Source organism: Lithobates pipiens, unplaced genomic scaffold (genome assembly GCF_037356315.1).
Source record: "Lithobates pipiens isolate NorthernLeopardFrog02 unplaced genomic scaffold, aLitPip1_a1.2 Scaffold_8, whole genome shotgun sequence".
NCBI lineage: Eukaryota > Metazoa > Chordata > Amphibia > Anura > Ranidae > Lithobates > Lithobates pipiens.
Genome location: NW_027507903.1, coordinates 458,576,864 through 458,601,657, shown reverse-complemented (window position 1 = coordinate 458,601,657; position 24,794 = coordinate 458,576,864). Strand labels below are relative to the sequence as shown.

General features: G+C 45.3%; 1 protein-coding gene across 1 annotated transcript in view; it reads left to right on the top strand.

Moving 5' to 3' along the window:
• Nucleotides 1-11,098: 11,098 nt before the first annotated feature.
• The window catches only part of LOC143960162 (dihydrofolate reductase-like), a 70,150-nt gene continuing 56,454 nt past the window's right edge, over nucleotides 11,099-24,794 (top strand). Inside the window, exon 1 of the mRNA XM_077468477.1 lies at nucleotides 11,099-11,230. The gene's annotated coding sequence lies outside the window, so the exon portion shown is untranslated. The remainder of the gene's footprint in view (nucleotides 11,231-24,794) is intronic.

The window sequence follows — 24,794 nt, the reverse complement described above, 5'->3', positions numbered from 1 at the left end:
ATTTTTTCCAAAAATGATTTTTTTTTTCAAAAATTATTTTTTATTTTTTTCAAAAATGTTTTTGTTTTCATGGGGTGGTCATATTGTTTTGGCTGATCATGGGGTGGTCATAATGTTTTGGCTGATCATGTTGTGTACATAATGTTTTGGCTGATCATGGGGTGCACATAATGTTTTGGCTGATCATGGGGTGGACATAATGTTTTGACTGATTATGGCGTGGACATAATGCTTTGGCTGACCATAGGGTTGTCATAATATTTTGGCTGATCATGTTGTGTACATAATGCTTTGGCCGATCATGGGTGTTTTGGCCATAATGTTTTGGCTGATCATGGGGTTGTCAGCTTTTGTCACCTCCCACTCTAGTTTTGAACATTTTGCCATTCATTCCTATGGGCCAAATTTCACTGCAAAAACGACGATATTTCGTGAACCATTCGGCAAAACGTTCCACAAAGTAATAGCACATCAATCGGGAACAATCCACACGCTTCGGTATATTACTGTCTATGTAGTGTAAAAGCTGTGGGAAAGTAAATTGTAGGGTGGTACATTTGGCTATAATAATAATAATAATAATAATAAGTGGTCTTGCTATTGAAGAACACTTAACTATTTAAATCAGACCAAAATGAGGAGGAAAGGGGGACAGAGGGACGTTGTTCCAAATCAGAAACAGTCCCTCGAAATCAGGGACAGTTGGGAGCTATACAACTGGCAGGATCTCCAGGCAAAGATTTCAAAGCAGATGAGAATCTGCAGGAAAAGGATGGTGCAGGGTCCTTGCCAGTTTGGGGCTGCATTTCTGATTTGGAGATTTGGTCAGGAATCAGGATCAATGGTGTCCTCAATGCAGAAAAATACAGGCAGATACTTATCCATCATGCCATACCAACAGGGAGATGTGTGATTGGCCCCAAATTTTTTCTGCAGCAGGACAACGACCCCAAATAAAGCCAATGTCATTAAGAACTGTCTTCAGCGTAAAGAAGAACAAGGAGTCCTGGAAGTAATGGTTTGGCCCCCACAGACATCATCAAGTCTGTCATTAATATTACTTAAAGAGGCAAAAGGATTTGAGGCAGCTTACATCCACAGAAGATCTGTGGTTAGTTCTTTAAGATGTTTGGAACCACCTACCTGTAGAGTGTCAGGGCCGGGCTCAGCCCTTCCTTCTCTGAGCTGATCGCTCATATGTCAGCTAATTGCCAGCTCCTATCGCTCCACAGTTACTCAGCTGTTGATGATATCCTGCTGATCAGTCCTGCCTACTTAAGCCGTCCAGTCCAGGAGTTCTCTGCCTTCACCTTGGTCAACATCACAGAAACTATCTCCTGCAATCCAGAGAAGCCTGGAGTAAACAGAAGAAGAGAATAGAACGAATGGTTTACATGACTGGGTAAGCAGGGGACAGGAGCAGGGGTTGTTAGAAAGCCCCTGATTTGTGTTAAAAAGAGGAAGAAGAGAAGTCAGCAGGGAGTTAGGAGAAAAAAGGTCCCACCCCAGCATCAGTGTTAGCTAGAGGAGAGAGCTTCACACACAGCATGTCGGTAGTGGAGGACCTAATGGGGCAGATATGGGCAGCAGCGGCGTCTAGAGGTGAGCAGTGGCTGCAGGATAAATTGTCCTTGGTCCTAAACAAGGCAGATCCGTGCGCCAGCATGGTGGGGCTGGAATCTACACAAGCTCAGAGGTCGAGGCCTCCGGGGAGCTTCTCACCAGACCCCCCCCCAGGGCCCAGCCTCAACCAGGGAGTCCCTTACAGGCCCCTTCAGGGCCCCCTGCAAAGCACATGTCGGTGCAGGCAACTGGGAGTGCTGGGAGGAATCCCCAACAGAGACGGGGCTCGGTGGGCAAGCCCTCCGGGATGCCCGGGGCCCATACTAGACCCATCCACATGGCAGGAGATGGATTAGGTGGGTCCGGCCCCTGGCGAGTCTATGGGGCTTTGGCAGAGGATACGTGCAGCTGCGGCCGCTGGGCCTTCCCATGCTGTAGCTGGTGGCTCACAAGTGCCTGGTGGACAGAGCAAGGCAGTGGATGGCTGGGGTTCCCAAGGACAGCAAAGTGTTGGAGCCGTCAGTGGTATGAGGAAAGCGTCTAAGAAATTATCAGTGGGCTGATCCGGCATGCGGAGGAGGGGCCAGTGGCAGCGCCGATCCTCTGCATCCGGGGACGGATCCCCTGGAGGGCTGTTGGTGTGGGAGGAAGACATGGCGGTGGATAGATCGGAGGGGGAGCACTCCCCATCGGAGGGAGAAGAGCCTCGTGGAAGCCCTGCAGAGCTGGAGGCTGGACCTTTGGCTGGTGGGACCCTTCCTAGGCAGCTCAGTAATTCCAATTTTATTTCTGGGTACGTAGGGGGGGGGGCAGATGGGGTAGGGGGTCAGGGGATGGGACTAGGCCAGGCTAACAGCCCCCTTGCCAGCGGGTGGTGTCTTCCATGGTTTTCCCACTGGCCGCATTGGTCCGCGGCCACACTAGGGCAGAGGCGAGATTACAGGGATTCCTGGCTGGTTTAAAGCTAGTAAGTAAGCTTGAGCTCCGGAGCGAGCAGGCCGGCTGCACCTGCGGCCGCCTGGCTTTCACCCAGGGGGGGTTCAGGGCCAGGGGATGCTGGGTCCCGGGTAACTCCTGGGCCCACTGAGGCATCTGCAGCGCCCACGGGGGTGGCCACCATGGTGGTAGTTATAGAGGCGGCAAACAAGGAATCAACAGGGGAAAAGGCGAGCTTGGTGGGGGACGTGAGTAAAAAACAGGTTAGTGGATTTGGCGAGCTGTGAGGTGTATGTGTGTTTTGAAGGGCCCGTGGGAGCGCACTTCAAGCCAGAGGTTAGGGAAAAGATCTGGAAAGGTGAGTCTGTGGAGATATTCTCACCGCTACGGCTGGAAAAATTCAAATCTCAGGACCACAAGAAAGAGGATGAGGACGTTCCAGAACTAGCTCCAAGCTTTTGCCATTCTGGGTAGTGTGATGGTTGAAAAAAAACCCGAACACCGTTTTGCGCTTTTTTGCTACCTGATTGCAGTGGGTATGGTATGGTAAGGTATGGTGAGCAGTTCCAGCAGCGGAAGGAGATACGCCTGTCCTTAAGGTGGGATCACAAGGATATCAGCCTGTGGATGTGCCTGATGACGTCCACAAGGGCACGGAGTCAGTTTTTTCCAGGGGGAGTCGATGGCTCTTCCACCCCCGGATAATCAGCCACAAGAAGTACAATGAAGGTTCCTGCAAATTTGGGGGGTCTTGCCGATACAGGCATGAATGCTCCTGCTGTGGTGGGGGCTCATCCTTTGTCCCGTTGTTTTACAGTATAACATTTTTAGAAATTAGTATTTAAAGCCTAAAGTATAAGGTCCCCTTATCAGATTCCTCACCCCCTCCCATTCCCCCCATCTGATGGCCCATTGCAAAAAAAGAGGGGGGGGGATGTTTTGGACAGGTAACCCTCTCTACTTCATCGAGAGCTGAATGCAGAAATAATGTGTGATACTTTGGCCAGCCCCTCCTTACTTACACTATTGGCAGCCCACCGGACAGGTAAGAAGTGTCATAATACAAAAAAAGGAACAAATGGAAGCACATTTTGACATTCTGCTATTACCTATCAAGATAATAATAGGAAATTTTTTTTTTTAAACTGTAGCATTTGAAAGTATTGAGGCAGGCCCTTGTTCTACATGCTTTGGTGAATTCATCCATAAATCTGACTAGAAAAAAAAGGTAGGTATAGTGTGTATTGGGTTTGGCAAAGTCAGCAGATAGAGGATTGCTATCAGCTGACCTAGCAGTTGGGGAGAGGGGGGGTTCCTAATGAGTTTGGCCCCCAAAAAAATAAATTCTGTCACTCTGCATGAATTTAAGCACACACATAACATTTGTACACATTTTAGGGAGTGTTTAGGGGAAAGCAATACTATGGAGCGGACAAAATACATTTCTAAGTGACTAGGCTATAGGTTTATGGCCCCAGAAAAGCATGCTGGGGAAGTTAGGGAAGGCAAATATGCATGAAGGACAAAAAAGGAACTTGAAAAGCTTCCAGCATGCATGAGGACAAAGGGGCACAGCATATAATTTTTTTTGTTTACAAGGGCTTACACGGCTCGTAACAGCCCTCCCTCTGCCATTTCCAGGCTCTCATGTTATACCTGGAGGCCCAGGACTGCTACAAACTGTTAGGCCAGCAGCGCACAGAGGAGAGGGGAGATCATCTGTTCCTCCCTCTCCTCTAAATAGAGAAAGAGACGGCGCCCTCTAAGTGCAGCAATAAGGTTACTCAGATTTATTAAAAACGGTTTAAAAACACTCACATTAGATTAGTGGTGTAAAGGCACATCTTAGATACAATGTTTCATCCGTATGTCCTTAGGCACGACTCCCAGGGCTGTAGTGCAGGATTCACAGCATCTGACTTTTTGGCCGATGGTTGGTGGCTTAGTCCATTCCATGAAATTCTTCAGGATTGTCCAGGTAGTGCTTTGACCAAGGGCACTACAGCGACCAGCACTACCAGGACCATCCTGAAGAATTTCATGGAATCGACTAATCCACCAACCATCGGCCAAAAAGTCAGATGCTGTGAATCCTGCACTACAGCCCTGGGAGTCGTGCCTAAGGACATACGGATGAAACGTTGTATCTAAGATGTGCCTTTACACCACTAATCTAATGTGAGTGTTTTATATAAATAATTTGCACACTCGTGAAATGGCAGCAAACCATGGTACGGTCTCCATAGGCGACAATTTCCAAGCAGGATGCTGCAGGATTCACAGCATCTGACTTTTTGGCCGATGGTTGGTGGCTTAGTCCATTCCATGAAATTCTTCAGGATTGTCCAGGTAGTGCTTTGACCAAGGGCACTACAGCGACCAGCTCTACCAGGACCATCCTGAAGAATTTCATGGAATCGACTAAGCCACCAACCATCGGCCAAAAAGTCAGATGCTGTGAATCCTGCACTACAGCCCTGGGAGTCGTGCCTAAGGACATACGGATGAAACGTTGTATCTAAGATGTGCCTTTACACCACTAATCTAATGTGAGTGTTTTTAAACCGTTTTTCAATAAATCTGAGTAACCTTATTGCTGCACTTAGAGGGCGCCGTCTCTTTCTCTATTTATTGTTTCCTAGAGCTACTTCTTGCTTTAAGACTGGCAGCCCACTAGGGTACAGCTTGTGCTATGGACCCTCCTTACGGACCACCTTGATGATCTATATGGACCACAAACCCCTTAGTGTGGACACTAGTGTGTGGATATATTTATAACCCACACAAACAATATCTTAATATTTTAATTCATTGTATTATAAAATGTATTTATTTAATTTTTTTTCCATTCCGAGAGAGCGCCGTATTATCCTACTCCCTCTCTTGTGTCCTCCCTCTCCTCTGTAAGACATGAATCCGGAGGCAACAAGGATTTTGTGACTTCTGGTTTCGGTTCTGTGTTTACCTGGCCGATACTGGCTAGTGAAGCACTCAATCAAACCGATACCGGGTTGATCAGCTGCCTGTCACTGTTGGAAGAGAACCTGTCACTGCTCAGAAAAAATGTTGTTCATCCCTTGTGATAGCAATAAAGATTAATGTAAAAAAAAAAAAGTGTAAAAAAATAGAAAAAAAAATAAGCTAATTTATAGCAACCCCCGTCTCCCTGTGCTTGCTTGCAGATGTGAAAGTGCATGTAGATCCTGCACGCATATATATATATATATATATATATATATATATATATATATATATATATATATATCAGTGATTCCACCACATATGTGAGGTATCACTGTGAATGTCAAAGAGAGAAATAATTCCAACACCAGAACATACATTTAAAGGGGTTGTAAAGGTTCATTTTTTATTTTCTAAATAGGTTCCTTTAATCTAGTGCATTGTTGGTCCACTTACCTTTTCCTTCGATTTCTCTTCTAAATGTTTTTTTTTCCTTTGTCTGAATTTCTCACTTCCTATTCCTCCTCAGTAAGCGGTTCTGGCTGACTAAACACCGCTCGGATGATGGTGTGAAGTTTACTGAGGAGAAACAGGAAGTGAGAAATTCAGACAAAGAAAAAAAAATTAGAAGGGGAAATCGAAGCTTAAAGGAACCTATTTAGAAAATAAAAAACGAACCTTTACAGCCCCTTTAACTGGTAACCTTCAAAGGCTTGGAAAGTGTCGCCTATGGAGACCGTACCATGGTTTGCTGCCATTTCACGAGTGTGCAAATTATTTATATTGCACCAAAAAATTGGGTATTATGTTTTTGTGTACAAAAATGCATTTCAGTGTATTTTTTTTCTTGAAAATGTGCGTTTTATAAACAGCTGCACAAATATCATGTAACATAAAAAAAATGCAACAACCACCATGTTGTTCCCCAGGTGCTCTGATATATGTTTGGGGGTTCTAAGCAATTTTCTAGCAAAAAAATTTGATATCTGTCAGTAGTACTTCAAACACTAGATTGGCTGAACAGAATTACAAATCATTCATCAGGCAGGACAGTTAACATATGTGTACTTTACCTGCATGCAGCTTACCGGCATAGGATCTGCATAATGAGTACACCCTCTGAGTAACAATACTATAAAGAAATGAAAATTAGCACCCCCCTAACTCTAGACAGGGACCTACAATACTAAGGATACCCGGGCCTGTACTCCAATTAGTAAATCAGCTTAAACTGTAACAAGGTCACCAAGGGGCACAGTGGTGACAACCTGTACATAAAAAAAACCTCTTTTTAACTTAGCTGTCGCCCTACCCCGTTGCGTGACTCTACTATGTTCAATTCTGCCAGCAGGTTACCAAACACAACTAGAATAGCATTCTGGTATACAGACTATCATAGACTCAAACAAACTCTATATATGGATGACAGTAACTATTATATACCAGCTCTGTTGGGGCCCATACAGTGGTGCACCTAAATGTATTCCACTGGGTTTCTCCTAGATAGAGGCAATGATCTGATAAACAGCTTAAACTATGAGATACTTTTTTAACTACTTGAAGACAGCATCAGTAAGATAGCAAATGAGAATGGCACTAAAACAGGTGGAAGGAAGTAAAGCAGGAGAATATCTATGCTCCAAGGTGATAAGTTGGATTATGGGCTGACACAATATCACTGCGGGTGGCATCAGGGGAACTGTTAGGCTAAATACAGTCTTACTGGTAAGGTAGAGATGTGGTAGACTATTGTAGTTGCATTTACTGAGCAAATTAAGGGTGGGTATATAACCCTCCCATCAACTCTGGCACATCCGCTGCAAGTTCTTTTGGTATATGGGTTCCTCGGGAATGTGATGCTCTACCGTTAACCTGGTTGACTCTCCTGCCCAGCAGGAACAAGACTGTGCCCTATCTCGTGTTTCAGAAAGGGAGGAAGACAAGCCGGCAATACCAATCTGTGTCTTTAGCTGACAGGTGCTGAATGTCTTATGGTAGCTTGGAGTAGGATGATGATCATGCACAAGGTCTCAGGATAGCCGAAAGCAGGATGGCAATCTCACACAAGGTCTCCGAATAGCTGGAGATAAGCTGTGTGGGAACTCAAGAGCTCACACGTCTCTTATCCCGGCCTGGCACCAAGTGACCCCAGTCTTTGCTAAAAAGTTCTCTCCCTCATCCCTTCTAGCTGCTGAAATTTTCCTCCATCTTTTTATGAGCCCTATTGGGGGGCTTTAGCGGTCTAAACAAACCCTGGATGTCTCACTATTGAGACAGTAAAAGACAGAGGACAGATTCCCCAGTCCCTTCCTCTGCAGCCTCAACTGCACTGGACAGTGAATGAATGGAAAGTGCTCTGTGCTGAGCGGCTTCCTGTTCTTTCATAAAGTGATGCATAGTAAACCAAATGAGTGATCTGTACCAAGGGGGTCACTGGTGCTCAGTGAAGGGATTGGGGGGGGGCACTGGTGCTCATTGGCAGGTTGGAGGGGTACTGGTGTTCATTGGGGGGACAGGGGGGCACTGTGCTCAGTGAGGGGAAAGAAAGAGCACTGGTGCTCAGTAGGGGAACAAGGGAGGGCATTGGTGCTCGCTGGAGGAACAAGGGGGCACTGGTGCTCACTGGCAATGGTGCTCAGTCAAGGTAGACAAGGGGGCAATGGTGCTCAGTGAGGGTACAAGGAGGCACTGGTGCTCAGCCGGGGGAGATGGGTTATCCTGGTGCTTATTGGGGGAAGATGGGGGTCCTGGTGCTCAGTGGGGGGGGGTCCTGGGGCTTAGTGAAGAGAGATGGGGGTCCCGGAGATTAGTGTGGGCAGATTGGGGGCACTGCCAGGCAGTGGGGGAGGGGATACTGGTGCTTAATACCTGGCTGCTCGATCGATCTGGAATCTTGTAGAAGAATTTTCCCCTCTCTCACTGTTCTTTTCTGCTGATTTTAATCTAGACAGATGCAGTGATAGGCCCTGGCTCCTCTGGAGGGATACCAGTGCAGTGATAGCTCAGAATATCACTGCTTCCACTTGTGAACAAAGAGAGGAAAGCAAGAGACTTCCTCTAACCAGTTCTCAGCCAGCTCTGACTGATGACTCATATAAAGTAGAACTCAGCAGATAAAACCAGTGGTGGAAATCTTCCTTTGCTGTGACTCTTTGTTTACTTGGCTGAGCTGTCACTGCACTGGCATTCCCAGCATTCCTCTAGAGGTGATCACAGGAGTTGTGATTCCTCCTGTCAGTGCCCCCTAGTTTTAGTCCTGCATCCTTCACTCTGGCACCCAATCTGGGTCTATCAGGAAGGAGTAATGAAAGTCAATGGGGGACCTAATAAATTAACTTGCTGAGACTTGCTGTCCCACAGCAGGTCGGTTCGGTCTAGTTATTACTCTAATGCCGCGTACACACGGGCGGACTGTATGGCCTACTTAGTCAGCCGAAACACATTTCAGCGGACAGTCCGCTCGTGTGTGGGCTTCAGCTGACTTTTTCAGCGTGCAGTACGGCGGACTAAGTATTTCGGAATGTTCGAAATACTGTCCGTCGTACTCGCATTTCGGCGGACAATCCGCCCGTGTGTATGCCAGTCCGCCGTACTTTTGAAATGAGCAGACTTTTGCCGCCCGGAGAAAAGTCCGCTCATTTCGAGCGAGTATCCAGGTAGGCGGGGCCCGCGAAGGAGACGTCGCTGGCCCCGCCGCCTGGTATGGACTCAAAGGGGAAAAAAATCGGCGTGGGGGTCCCCCCCAAGTCCACAACAGACCCTTGTCCGAGCACGCTACCCTGCCGGCCAGGAAAGGGGGGCGAGCGAGCGCCCTCCCTCCTTAGCCGTACCAGGCCACGTGCCCTCAACATGGGGGGGTGCCTTGGGGAAGGGGGGGCCGCGCGGCCCCCCCACCCCAAAGCACCTTGTCCCCATGTTGATGAGGACAAGGGCCTCTTCCCGACAACCCTGGCCGTTGGTTGTCGGGGTCTGCGGGCGGGGGCTTATCGGAATCCGGGAGCCCCCTTTAATAAGGGGGCCCCCGGATACCGGCCCCCCACCCTATGTGAATGAGTATGGGGTACAATGTACCCCTACCCATTCACCTGTAAAATAAAAGTACCAAAAAAAACACAACACACGAGATAAAATACTTTATTGCACAGTTGGTCACATGGGTTGATGTCACATGGGGACTATGAAATCGTAAGGGGGCGGGGTCACCATGTGACACCAACCCATGTGACATAAAGCCATGTGACACTGCCCCTTGTCCCTATATAAGTGGCCGCGCAGTGCGTCCCTGGCATTCCGGCCGGAGAGATCGTCGAGGCAACATCTCCTGGAGAAGAAGAAGAAGAAGAAGAAAAAGAAGAACGGAAGGCGGCGGCGACAGAAGACCGGGCCACCGCCTGTAAAAGATCTATAAGAAGGCGCGGTGGCCCGGCAGAAGAACCGAAGAGGGGGACAAGACCCCCGAAGTCGGGAGAAGAGGCCGGCGGCGAGGAAGAAGGCCGGACTCCTCCACTAGCAAAAGAGCTACAAGAAGATAGCGGAGGAGTCCGGCGAGAAGACCCCCGAAGACGGAAGACCCCCGGAGCTGTGCAATAAAGTATTTTATCTCGTGTGTTGTGTTTTTTTGGGTACTTTTATTTTACAGGTGAATGGGTAGGGGTACATTGTACCCCATACTCATTCACATAGGGTGGAGAGCCGGTATCCGGGGGCCCCCTTATTAAAGGGGGCTCCCGGATTCCGATAAGCCCCCCGCCCGCAGACCCCGACAACCAACAGCCAGGGTTGTCGGGAAGAGGCCCTTGTCCTCATCAACATGGGGACAAGGTGCTTTGGGGTGGGGGGGCCGTGCGGCCCCCCCTTCCCCAAGGTACCCCCCATGTTGAGGGCACGCGGCCTGGTACAGTTTAGGAGGGGGGGGGGCGCTCGCTCCCCCCCCTTTCCTGGCCGGCCGGGTAGCGTGCTCGGACAAGGGTCTGTTGTGGACTTGGGGGGGACCCCCACGCCGATTTTTTTCGGCGTTGGGGTTCCCCTTTAAGTCCATACCAGGCGGCGGGGTCAGCGACGTCTCCTTCGTGGGCCCCGCCTACCTGGAGACGCGCTCGAAATGAGCGGACTTTCCTCCGCGTGTGTGGGCGAGTCCGTTCATTTCAAAAGTAGGGCGGATAGTATGGCGGACTTAGTACGCCGTATTAGTCCGCTCAAAAAGTGGTGTGTGTGGTCAAGTCCGTTCATTCGAAAGTATGACGGACTGTCCGTCGGATTGTCTGACGGACTAAGTTGGCCAGACAGTCCGCCCGTGTGTACGCGGCTTATGTCTTTGTGACAGTACCAGGCTACACGTGTATTTCACATTTAATCCCAGAGCTCAGCTTTAGATTTATGGTTTCACTTAGTCATATTTTATCTATTGTTTGTGATATATTAGTTTTGCTTTTTTTTTGTGTTTTTTTATAGCAGCAGCTGAGTTAGTTTATCAGCTCAGAAACATGAAAAAAAATGTAATTTAGAAATTAGCATTTCATCACAGCTTTGAAACATAACATTGATTTCTTCCCTTTAAGCATGAAAATGTGCAGCCTAAAAAAAAATAAAAAATGCTCTTTTGTATGTGACTAAACTCCGCCCACTCCCTTTTTATTCATTCCGTGTGTATAGATCCCGGCATCTGCTCTCTGTCAGCAGCCTGCAGCACATAAGCCTTTAAACAAGCAGCATCGTCATATCATCTGCTCTGCATTGTTTTCCTGGAAAGCAGTTTCAGCTTCTCCTTCAGGTACGCAGTTTCCTCTGTAAAGAAATGTATTCTTGTTTTCATTTGGTTTCCAGGATGCAGATGTTTTCACAATCAGTATTGCCTAATTAAGTGGTTGTTACACCGTTTACTGAAGCAAAGGGCGATGCACGCAGGCACAGCAATGTGACGCAACCAACCAGAATTTATATTTTATTGTATGTAGCGGCCATAACCTGTTGCAGGGCGGCCTTAACTTAATGGGCTTACCGGTTACCTTCTCTCTGCCTGCTCTTCCACTTCTAGGGGTTCCCAGGGTTGATACCCAATGATTTGTACACTGACACAGATGAAGTCCTTTCAAAAAGGTTTATTTTGCAGTAGAACTTTCACAGACACAGTCTCTTTGGGAACAGAGGGCACGGGTGAGGAACTCAGGCACCTTGAACTGCAGGTTTAGCAAAGTCTCTATTTCCACCCAGAGAGTGGCCAATCGCAGCTGGGCACTTCAAGGCTGAACAGATCTCTAGCCAGAGATCATGGCAGTCAGCACGTTAACTCAAAACTTGAACAATTAACTGAGGGTATACAGGAACCCTTTTCCAACCGTACCTGGAACGTTTTCCGCTTCCTTTATGGTACTGGAAAATTGTGAATTCGTCAATGTCCTTCCCAACTCAGTAACCAGGCACTTCTCAGGATGCCACTTGCCGGCCCTCCTCCGAAGAGTCACTTCCATGAGCTGTGGTGTCCCTCCAAGCCGAGAGCACACCCGGACACTTTGAATCCTCCCTCAGTTACTGCACCTCAGACCAGCAGGTTCCGAGACTCTGGAACAGACGGATCCCTACCCCAGACCAGACAGGTCTATCAGGGGCCACTAACAGGAACATGTTGCAGGATGTTGAACACCCCGTGATCGGAACCCCTCACGGGGCTACCCCGGTCTTGGAACCAGAACAGACCACACGGGTCTCACGAACAACTCCGGAACCCTGAACACGTGGCCCATACATGTTTAAGTACCCCTTCCCAGACTCCCCAGCGGGCCCGGCACTCCTGCTGATTGGCTCGGAGAGGGCCGATACCCAAAAATCCAACCAGACTTGGTTCTGGCCAGTCATGCGCACCTCACCGTTCACATGACCAGGCAGAACTTTTAAACAGACCAGACTGGTGTTAGGCCTACCTACAATAATTAACCCTCAGAACCTTTATTGTCCTGAGGCCAAAAACTAAATTTACAATGCGTATGACATTTGATCCCAAATGTCATCCACTACTTACACAAACAGTGATAAAGTGGAACCGCATTAATTATATTTTTTCTTTGCCTTTTTGAATGAACAACCCTCTCATTGACTACAGTTTTACGTGAATTTCGATAAGTGTGAACCTGTGCTCCATTGTTATTTTTTAGGGCCATTTTAGGAGAGTGATCCTGCTGCTAGCGTCAACTTACCATCAATAGGATGACTATTAGAATGCAAACTTTTTCTTATAGATTTGCTCCCTTGCTAACTGGAAAAGTGAGACGCCACTCTACTCTTGCTAGTGAGTGAAATTATGAAGTGTTTTGAGTCAGCGAGGAAGTAATCCCATTAATAGAAGTAGTTTCCTTGCCTGGGTGAATTGCTTGTCTGACATTGTCTTTACATGTGAAAGTCCTTTTGTCACTGGCTTGACCCACTGACTTCATGGATTAGCTCTGTCAACTGCCTGGACCAGCTGGCTCTGCAAAAGACAATTGAAAAAATGGAAAAGTATAGAGCGAACAGTGACTGCGTCCTATCAGATGCAGTCACTGTTTGGGTATTCCTGTAGGTGCTATGGCTGTCTAAATACAATACTGCGCAGGGGAGATGCCTCCATTGTTCTGCGTGGATGAAAAAATTTATTAATTTCTCCTAATTAGCCTGTGGTGCAGAACAAAATAAATCTACACGTGTATGGCTAGCCCCAGATAAGAACAGCTGTTGTCACTTTTGCTGTGATTCATTTGATGTGTTCCTGTTCTTCAAATAAAAGGCATTGAATTTGTTTTGGAGTAAGGCCGTCTTCTAATTATCTACATTGTCTGCATGCCGTTGCCTGCACCCAGGTCTCTCTGTTCCTGGAGGAGCTGCTCTTTGTCTTGTGGACCTACCTAGAGCGGTGGTGTCTCTCTTACCCAGATAAGGACAGTTCTTGCAGTCAGGGGCTGGGTCACCGAGTGATATAAAAGAAAGCCTAAAAAACAAAAATGAATGCAGCCACCACATCTAAGAATTAGTAAACTGCAATTAGGGCTGGGGGAAAAAAAAAATGATTTTAATCTTGAATCGAGTTGTGAGTTCAAATCGATTTTTTTAGATTTTTTTTTCCCTTCAGAGTTTCCGTAGAAGGGGGCGTGTCCGGAATGGCACTTGACACTGGGAGAAGACATGTGCACCGTGTGTGAGGCTCTGAGCTCCCCACCGGCGCAATCCTCCTATTAATCCTCCTATTATTGCCTTCACACATGACCCTCCTGTGTCCCCCAACCTCTCCAGTGTGTGACCGTGTGCAGGGGAGAAGTTGAATTGTCAATCAGCCGCCCACGATCCCGGCCGCCGCGGACTAGCCCAAAGCCGCGGCCTCACCTTAATAATCCTGCCCGCAGCTGTGATTTATGGTAACAGTTCCTAGCAGTTAAATAGCTTACATTTGGATTATTAATAATAATTGTGCACAAAGGAATGTCAATGAATCTTCTTGGCTGTCTAGGCTTTGAACACTTTAGTAAATAAATTATTTTTCAATTACTTATATACCAATTTTCTTCTAAAATGTCAGTAAAAAAGGCAAGCACGCAGTCTTCTATAGCCAATGTGCTACAAAGCATCCTGTATTCTTTGTCCAGCGTGCCGTCTATTTCCCCACTATCACTATAGTATACTAAGATGATATTATACCATTGTCTTCATATAGGCTTTCTTTCTGAACATATGCAGCTGCTTTTTATTTGTAAAATGCCTGCACCAAATCGGAATGTTCAGGTATTGTGAGAGCCAGCGGGGCCGACTAGCAAGATATGGAAGCTTGTCCCAGTGGGAGATTCTTCCATCCACACAGTTCAGCATAGATGGAAGAATCTGTTCCACTTTTTCCATCTGATTATCACCTGACCATAGAAATCTGCAGATAATCTATAGATAGTATGGAAAGTCTTAAAGCGGAGGTCCACCCTAAAGTGGACCTTCCGCTCATTGGAATCCTCCCCCCCTCCGGCGCCACAATTGGCACCTTTCAGAGGGGAGGGGGGTGCAGGTACCTGTACAGTAGGCCGAAAGGCTCCACTTCCTGATTCCCATACCCAAGATGGTGGCGGCAGCACCCGAGAGACGATCGAGAGATCGGCTTCGGGTGCCGACATCGCGGGCGCGCTGGACAGGTAAGTGTCACTATTTTAAAAGTCAGCAGCTGCAGTATTTGTAGCTGCTGGCTTTTAAAAAAAAAAAAAAACGCGGACTCCCGCTTTAAGCCCCATACACACGATCGGACTTTGTACAAACTTTCCGGTGAACTTTTGTACAAAGGGCATTGGCCATAAGTTTGTATTACATACACACGATCGGACTTTTTAGGCAACAAACACGAAAGTAGTGATGTTTCAACATACTGATGACAGTTCAAAAGAGGATATTCAATTACTCCAGCACCACCTTTGGTCAGCTTCTGTATTGTTGTCTGATCTTTTGCATTGGTTCTGACCATGCTTGTTTGTACTTTGTAGAAAATTCCGATGGTTTTGTGTAAACATGATTAAGGCCCGTACACACGGTCGGATTTTTTGACAACAAACATGCAAATTAGCTGTTTTGGAGCAACATCCGACCGTGTGTACGCTCCATCGGACAAACTTTTTCTGTTTTCATCTGACTTTTGTTGGCTGTGCGAACAGACAAACTTTTTGACAACATAAGTCCGATGGAGCAAAGTCCGATCGTGTGTACGCAAAAGCATCGGACTTTTGTACAAACACGCATGCTCAGAACCAATGCAAAAGATTAGACTACAATAAAGAAGTTGACCAAAGGTGGCGCTGGAGTCATTGAACGTCCTCTTTTGAATTGTCGTCAGTACGTTGTGACGTCACTACATTCGTGTTTGTTGTCAAAAAGTCCGATCGTGTGTATGCAATACAAACTTGTGGACTACGCCCTTTGTACAAAAGTCCACGGGAAAGTTTGTACAAAGTCCGATCGTGTGTATGAGGCTTAAGACTTTGTTCCATCGGACTTATGTTGTCAAAAAGTTTGTCTGTTCGCACAGCCAACAAAAGTCCAATGAAAACCGAAAAAGTTTGTCCGATGGAGCATACACACGGTCGGATGCTGCCTCAAAACAGCTAATTTGCATGTTTGTTGTCAAAAAGTCAGATCGTGTGTACGGGCCTTAAGCCTGGGTTGACACTATAACCCACTGCGGAACGTACAGGAGCGCTGTGCGTCCCTGTTCCCCATTTGAGGGACGAATCAGGGCTGATTCTATGCCTGAATTCGGCCTTGAAACAGAGCCAAAGACGCACGCATTTTTTCTGCAGTGCGCTCCGCAGCCGCCCCAGAGATATGTGAACCGGCTCCATAGGGAGCCAGTCACGTTCTCCTACTATGCGAATTAGATGCGGGGAAACACACATCTATTTCGCATAGGTGTGAACGGGGGCTTAGAGTCAGTTACCACAGGATTTTTTGTTGTTTTGTGGGGGTATTGTGACTTGTCACCAAGCTTGTCTCAACCTGCTGTTGTCGATGGGTATATTTTCCTTGCAAAGAATGTTTAAAATGCAATTACATTTTTTTATGGGAATGGTGTTGCTGTTTACATGTTCGATTCAACTAAAGGCCCATACACACGATCAGACTTTTTGACAACAAACATGCAAATTAGCTGTTTTGGAGCAACATCCTACCATGTGCACGCTCCATCGGACAAACTTTTTTGGTTTTCATTGGACTTTTGTTGACTGTGCGAACGGACAAACTTTCTGGCAACAAAAGTCCGATGGAGCAAAGTCTGATCGTGTGTACAGAAAACCATAGGACTTTTGTACAAAGTACAAACAGGCATGCTCAGAACCAATGCAAAAGATCAGACAACAATACAGAAGTTGACCAAAGGTGGCGGTAAAGAGCAGAAAAACCACGTGATTTGGTGAAAGTTGGCTGAAAAAGTCCTGCTGTGTGTATGCAATACAAGTTCAGGGCCGACGCCCTTTGTACAAAAATCCAAGGGAAAGTTTGTACAAAGTCCTATCGTGTGTATGAGGCTTAAGAGTAACCTCAGCATTTTTTTGTTGTTTTATTAGCTCAATCCAAATACAGTATAAATAATTTGGATGTTTAACAATCTTTGTTGCACACTAACTTTTCAGTTCGAGAAAGGGTTTGCCTTTGCAATTTTGCTTGTTGATGCACTTTAATTAATATAATAATAGTAAAAAAAAAAACGATTTGAATCGTAAATCAAGTTTTTTTTTATAAAAAAAAGAAAAAATTTGTAGATTTTTTTTTTTGGGGGGGGCTGTTGCCCAACCCTAGCTGCAATATAATAAATGCTTGTGTAAGGATTTATCTACATTTTAAAGTGGTATTAAACCCAAACAACTAATTTCTCTTATTTGGGCCCCATTGGTCTTTTAATATACCTCCAAAGACATTTTGTTCTGTTTGATAAGTGCAAAAAATACCTGCTGATCTTTCCAGAAATCAATGAGCTGATAACATCCTGTGCTCTTTACTTCCGTTGACTGCTATCAATTACATTGCTCTCATCTATCCCGGAGAACTATAGCACCATGACCTTCTGTGCGATGAAAAATGGTAAAGGGGCAGGGTACCATGGTCCTATATTGTTTTTGTAAACTTAATACAGAAGGGTGGGTGAGTTTTTTTCTTCTTAGGACTGAAAGAGCTCATGCACACTGCACCTCAAAGAAGCTGTTCCTATAGGCTTTTAAGTTTTTTTGAGCTCTAATTTTTTTCTGCCTGGAAACTCCCCCCCATGTTAGCCAATGTGTCCATGTAGTGTACACTATGGCGTTTTCAGGCGTTTACAGGCATATGCTCTTACAGGCAGTAAAAACTCTGCACCAAACTCGTAATTTTGAGAAGAGCTTTCGAGCAGAAAAGTGCCGGAAAATCCCCAAAAAAGTGCAAAAAAGCTTGACAATGCACAAAAAAAAAAAAAGGATAAAATGAGCTGAGGGGAAAGTTTGTGAAAAAAAACGCTTATGCTCAAAAAAGCTAAAAGAAGCTAGAAGAAACTCAATAAAATCGTGCAAAAGTGCACAATAAAGCAGAAGCTTTTAGGCAGAGAAATAAAAGCACAAATGCCTGTAAAAGCAGACTTTTTTTTGAGCTGCGGTGTTCATAAGCCCAGTTGTGTTGCTGGTAGGATCACTAAAACAAAAAAATAAGTGCAAGAAGTACATCTAGGGACAGGGCTGGACTGGGACAGAAATTTGGCCCTGGACTTCATCCAGACCGGCCCACTTACATTTTGAGTGTCCCATCAGCACCCCCTTACATCAGAGTGTCCCATCAGCACCCCTTACATCAGAGTGTCCCATGAGCAGCCCCCTTACATCAGAGTATCCCATCAGCACCCCCTTACATCACAGTGTCCCATCAGCAGCCCATTTATATCAGAGTGTCCCATCACCAGCCCCCTTACATCAGAGTGGCCCACTGAGCCATCAGCCCACTGGGAAACTCCCGGTAGTCCCGATGGCCAGTACATGCCTGTCTAGGGACTAGTATGCAACACTATACACTGTATACACACAGTGCTTTTTTTATCAGAGAATAGGTGCAGGAACTCCCCCTTTCTAAGTCACTTTGTGTCTCCGCCCCTTACCCACTTTTGAGCATTCACCCTTGGTCCTGTCCCTACCCACCTCTGAGCACTGCCCTTGGTTCCAACCCCACCCAGCTCCTAGTACTGCCCTTTTAGAGAATATAGAGCCACGTATTTTGTAGTGCTAAGTAATTTTTAGATTTCTTCCAGCCACAATTGACCCCCCAGTAACAAAAGATACTCCACCAGCAACAATAGACTGGCATGCAAAAATAGATCCCCTCCAGGAACAATAGATACCATGCAGCCAGCATCAGTAGACCCTCCATCACACCCAGCACCCCTTGGCATTGCATACATTCAGTGCTGGAGGTGAAGGAACTGCATTCCCACCGAAAAAAAAGTTCTGTATATATTAGAGCTGCATGATTCTGGCCAAAATGAGAATCACAATTTTTTGCTTAGAATAAAAAGATTACAATTCTCTCACAATTCTCGTGACATAAAATCTTTCACATTAGACAAAAAAAAAATTGGCTAACGTTACCGGTTAGTTTTTTTTCTTTTTTTTATTTATGAAATTCATTAAAGTAAAAAAAAAAGTGTGTATATGTATGTATGTGTGTGTGTGTGTATATATATATATATATATATATATATATATATATATATATATATATATATATATATATATATATATATATATATATAATATATTGTGTTTGGTAGTTCTAAGTAATTTTCTAGCAAAAAAAAAAATATTTTAACTTGAAACCAACAAATGTTAGAAAAAGGTTTAGTGGTTAAACATTTTTCACTTACACACAAAGTCTATTCTATTGACAAATTGTTACAATGTTTATACTTAAGTTCAACCGATAAAGAATGTTTTGATTCTTGGCAGACTGCTGGGTTTTTCTCTTCCTTTCTTTTGAAGGCTGTGTCTTTAGAGGAGCAAAGAGAATTCTTTGCATAGAAAGAATCGTGAAACACTTTAGTCAAGATCGCGATAACGATTCTTGATGATTAATTGTGCAGCTCTAGTATATGTGTGTGTGTCCTCTCCTATAACCAGTAAAGTGAACAGTCTCAGATGATACACAGGGATGAAACAAATCTCCCTACACAAGTTTGATTTACATGTATATCTGTTGTCTTCAGCTTTATATACTGTTTAGAAAGAGCATAGCCTGTTAGCCCTTGTACACACGGTCGGAGATTCCGACAACCAAATCCGTCGGATTTTGTCCGACGGATCTTGTCCGAAACTGTTGCATACACACGGTCGGACAAAGTTGTTGGAAAATCCGATAGTTCGGAACGTGATTACGTAATTTCATTACGATGGGACTACGTTCAGGCTAGTAGCCAATAGCTTTGATGTAGGAATTTGATCTGAGCATGTGTGGCACTTTGTCCGATCGGAATTCTCTACACATGATCGGAGTATGTCCGATCGGAGCATTTTGTTGGAAAATATTTCCGGCAAGTTGGAAAATTTGGTCCGACGGATATTCAGGCGGAAACAGTCCGATGCAGACCACACACAGTCGGAATATCCGACAAAACGCTCCGATCGGACACATTCCGTCGGAATCTCCGATCGCGTGTACAAGGGCTTAGAATTTTCTCTCTCTCTGTTTCACCTGTGCTTGTGGATTCTTGCCATACACTGTGAGACAGCTGATTGGAGGAAAAGCACACATGCCTTCTCCACATAGGGAAAAAAGCTGTGCTGTGAATAGACCAGCTCTCTGCTAATTTATAGCACCCACCACGACACAAATTTCAGGCTGGTTTTCTCTCAGTTGACAGAAAACTTGTCAGAAGTTATCATGCTGATAAAAGAAGAATGGAGCAGGAGAAATCCACGGTACTGAGACCCCTTTCACATGGGGACATGATCACTCCATTGATCCCCACTGAGCAGGCAGATGACAGGGCCACCCCCCCTCACTATGCTCATTATGCAGGGATGGACCTGTTAGATCCTGCTGTTCTCTATGGGGAGATCGGATGAAAACAGGCAGCCTGTCCATTTTTATCCGATCCCATCTGATCCAATGGACGGATGGAGAGCGTATCTCCATCCGTCTGTTTTGAGTGGATCTTGGCGGATCGGATGGCAGGTGGGTGTCAGCGGACACATCTCTGATGACATCTGCCTGCCCATAGAAGTCTATGAAAAATGGACAGGCAGATCCGAGTTGGCCGATCACGTGAAAGTGGCCTTAGGGCTTTGAAGAGAGATAATAAAATACAACAGATATATGTGCCCAGCTCAAATTTCATGAATGGGGTTTACTGCATATGCACTTTAAGTAGGTCATACACAATAATTCCAGGAAAAATGCCTGTTACAGAACAACAGACGGGCACTCCTTGCATGCTTTTGTGGCTAATCCGTTATAGGATTAGTTCATGCAAAACTGATATTTCGGGTTTTGAAAATCATTGGAGTTTTAAACCAATAGACAGTTACATATACAGTCATTTTTGTAAAGAGTTCCCGGGTCTGCACACCTGTTGTGGCGTTTATGGGGTTCTACCCCATAATAACAGTTGCTCATTTGTCATGTGTTTTCTGTGCAACAAAACGCATAAAAAATGCACAAAAACATATTGCCAAATGCACTTGGATCAGTGCCAAAAATAGTACTTGAGCTTCTTTGGCACATTCGTCATGCCACAGGCAGCACATTGAAGGCAATGGGCTGTCGTGTGACAACCGCACCAAAAATGCGCTAAGACGCTCGTCACTCAGGTGTGAATGCAGCCTTAAAACTTCCAGAAGAACAGAGACAGGGATTATGGCAGAGAGCTCTTGCTGTTGGATAATCCAAGGTATATAAGAAGCCAGAGGCTGACTTTAAGGCTGGATTCACACCAATGCATTTTTAGTGCTTTTTGCATTTTGCAGATTTGCACTACAGTCCATTTAACATGGTTTCCTATGGAACACGTTCTGTAGTGCAAATCTCCAAAATGCAAAAAGCACTAAAAATGCATAGGTATGAATCCAGCCTTAGTGGTGGCTGCATTTGTTTTTTATTTAGGATTTTACCCCTCATATTCACTTTGCAATCCTGCCAGTAACACACTTCTTGTTCTAGGGTAACAATTATTGTTATTTAGTATTTATATAGCGCCAACAGTCTGCGCATCACTTTAAAACAAAGCTCACTCATGCCTAATACACACAATGATAAAATCAGATAAAAAAAATACTGCTTTCTGAGCGATTGTCCAACGATCTGATCATTAGTACACAGCTTTTAGTCGAAGTGTATTAATTGATCAATAGACCACAAACCTAGAAACATGTTTGCTACACAGTTTTTAATGTATGGGATATTTGTTTGTTATCTACCTGATTGTAACTCTAGCATACTCTGAAATGCAATCTGTATTTTTTTTCCTTTATGAAAAATAAAAACTTTTATGGAAAAAGTACACAGCTTATGAGAGACGATCACAACAGTTCATGCAAAATTATCCGAAGGGACAAGCACTAAAATGTTTCTCGTACCATAACAGAGCAAATGAGTTATGCCCAGTTAGAAATATAAATTCTAAATAAATTTGTATATAATATAAATACATTTGTATGAAAAAAATTGCATGTTTGGACGAAACGAAAGAATACAATACAATGCAACACATTACATCACATTCGAAGTTGTATTCTGTCATACAATAATTTTCGTATCTTTAGTAACCTATTGGTTTTTGATATGAGACTAGCATGCAAAAAGAAACGGACGGTCGTTCATCTGATATTCTTATCGTGTGTACCAGGCTTTACTATTCCATAGATATGGAGGAGCAGTGTTGTCACTCTAGGACAGGACTACAGAACACCCCCTCCTCTCCTCACGACCATAACATAAGGAGGAGGTTCACTATTCTGATGAATGAACTGGGCAGGGCTGATAATATTAAAGAGGAAGTAAACCTTCCTGTATACTTTGTACCTATAGATAAGCCTAGAATAAGGCTTACCTATAGGTACTGTAAATATCTCCTACACGTGCGCCGTTTAGGAGATTTTTACTGTATCCTGCTCCGATGATGTAATTGGCGCATGCACTCTGAAGGAACGGGCACCCGTGCTGTTTCTTCAGAAGTGTGTGCTGTAAACGGTGGCTCCCACGCGCATGTGCGGGAGTGACGTTACGTGGCTTCCACCAGTCACACAGCCGGAGTCCACAGCCCCGGAAGGAAGACGGGCAAAGAAAAAAATAAAATAACAATCAGTGTTTACTTACTCTTTAAGATTTAATGCAACAAAGACAGAAGTTGTAGAGAGATAAAACATAGGGGATGGTGTATTGCAGAGATACTGCATACCTATTTATAAATAAGTTGGGCCTGTGGCGCGGTTCCACCCCCTGATAAGCTTGTCTGCAGAGACTGTCTCAGAGACTATGCGGCTAACTGGGAATTAGAAGGCCAACAGGTGGTTGACCTACTCAAACAAACCATGAAAGACTCTCTTTCTGAATTGACGGCCATGATCCCCGCTCACCCGGTTTCACAAACTGCACAAGTATTGGATTTGGATCTCGACTTTCCGGGTCCATCAGCTGTTAGTACTCCTTTGCCTCCATCAGGAAAAACAGCTAAACAAACTCCTCCGGTAGATTCATATGAGGAGTCCTCAGATGACACTGAACCATCTGGTTTCAGTTTCTCCCTGGTTCAGCCTTTTGTCTAAGCGGGGAGGAGCGCCATTGTCTGGGAAGACCCGGAAGAACCTCCTCATAAATCAAAATCAAAAACCTATTTTACATTCCCCAATAGAAAAAAAATATTTTTTCCATTAATGGGGGAGATCAGGGAGATCATAGAGGATGAGTGGAACAAAACTGACAAAAAGTTTTCTCTAGCCCGTTTAACCAAACTGTATCCACTGGCAGATTTGGATACACAGTCCTTAAGCTCAATGCCTATGGTTGATATGCCTGTAGTGCAAAAATGTAATGTTGCTATTGGAGGATTTAATGTCTTTCAAGGATCCCCTAGATAGACGCATTGACCTAGGAGCTATCTAGCGGCACGGGCAGCTTGCAGACCAGCCATTGCCCTGACATCTGTTTCCAATGCCATCAGGTCTTGGAAAATGTTGAGACAGCCCTGCACCAAGACGTTCATAAAGATGACGTAATCAAAGCTCTGGAGGAGCTTAAGTTGGTGGTGGATTTTGTTGGAGAAGCTGCAATCGACACAATCCGTTGTTCGGCCAATTCAATGCTGCACTCAGTTATGGCAAAATGGGCCTCATGGCTTAAACCTTGGACAGCCGATCTAGCATCAAAGCAGAATTGGTGCAAGATTCCCTTTGATGGAAAATCTTTGGCGACAAAATCGACAAAGCAATCTCTCGAGTAACAGGGGGCAAATCTGGATTACTTCCTCAGGACAGGAAGGCCCGGAGAACAAAGGCTTATCTATCCTGATTCCGGCAATCAAATTCCAGAGACTTCAGGCAGTCTCACCCTTAGGGACAACAAGAAATCATGGAGAGGCACTCAGACTTCTTTTTTGGGAGCCAAAAAGAACAAGTCCGTCGCCGCTCCCCAGGAAGGGACAAAGTCTTTTTGATGCCAAAGGGGCAGAGATGCCCCCAGTGGGAGCCAAAGCTAAAACATTTTCACCCTATCTGGTTCTCCAAGTGTCAAGACCCATGGGTCCTATCAACGACCCGGTACGGTCACTTCTGGACTTTCTCTCATCAGCCTCCTCACATGTCTTTCAAAGAAACACTGATACCGGCTTCCCCACAGAAAGCACTGGCCCTAAACCAATTTATGGAGTCTCTGCAACTTCAAGGGGCAGCAGTACCTGTTCCCCCATCGGAGCGATTTACAGGTTTTTATTCCACCCTTTTCCAGGTGCAGAAAAAAAACAGGCAACTGGAGACTGTAATCGATCTGAAAAAGCTAAATCGATACATCCATCTCGAAAGCTTCAAGATGGAGTCACTCCAAACCATTAACAAACCATACAACCAGGAGATTTAAGGTTCGCAGTTGGTCATGTCCACCTGCAATTTCAGGCTCTGCCCTTCGGGCTGTGCACCTCCACTCTGGTGTTCACAAAAGTGTTGATATATGACTTGGCCCCTCTGAGAAAGAGTAGATTAAGAATCTATCACTATTGGACAATATCCTCTTGCTGTCAAACAACCCGAGCCAGCTTATAGTCCACAGAGAGATTTTTCTTCAGTCGTCGGGGTTGGGGCGGTTTGTGAACCATCGAAAGAGCCAATTAGTTCCAACACACCAGATGATCTACCTAGGAGCAATGTTCAATACACACCTAGGTACAGTCTCTTTACCCCAAGTGAAGATGGAGAGCATCATTCAGAAGATGTCCAAGACCAAACAGAGGTCCCATATATCAGCCTCACAGTGTCTGAGCCTTATTGGCATGATTTCCTCATGCATACCTCTAGTTCCATGGTCTCACTGGCACCTGAGAAACTTCCAGACGGGATTCTTAACGCAATGGAGATGGCAACATCTTTCCCAGACAATCCATTTACCAACACTAATGAGTAGGAGTCTGCACTGGTGGATGAATCCAGAGAATCTCTCCCGGTCCCATCATTTGGGTTCCCACTCATGGATCTCAATTACTTCAGATGCAAGTGGCCAGGAGTGGGGTGCCCATTGCAGAGAATTCCGGATTCAGGGAAGATGATCCTTTCCCACCAGAGGCATAGTGTCATACATCCTAGAAATTAGGGCAACATTTCTAGCCTTAACCTCTTTTGCATCTCACA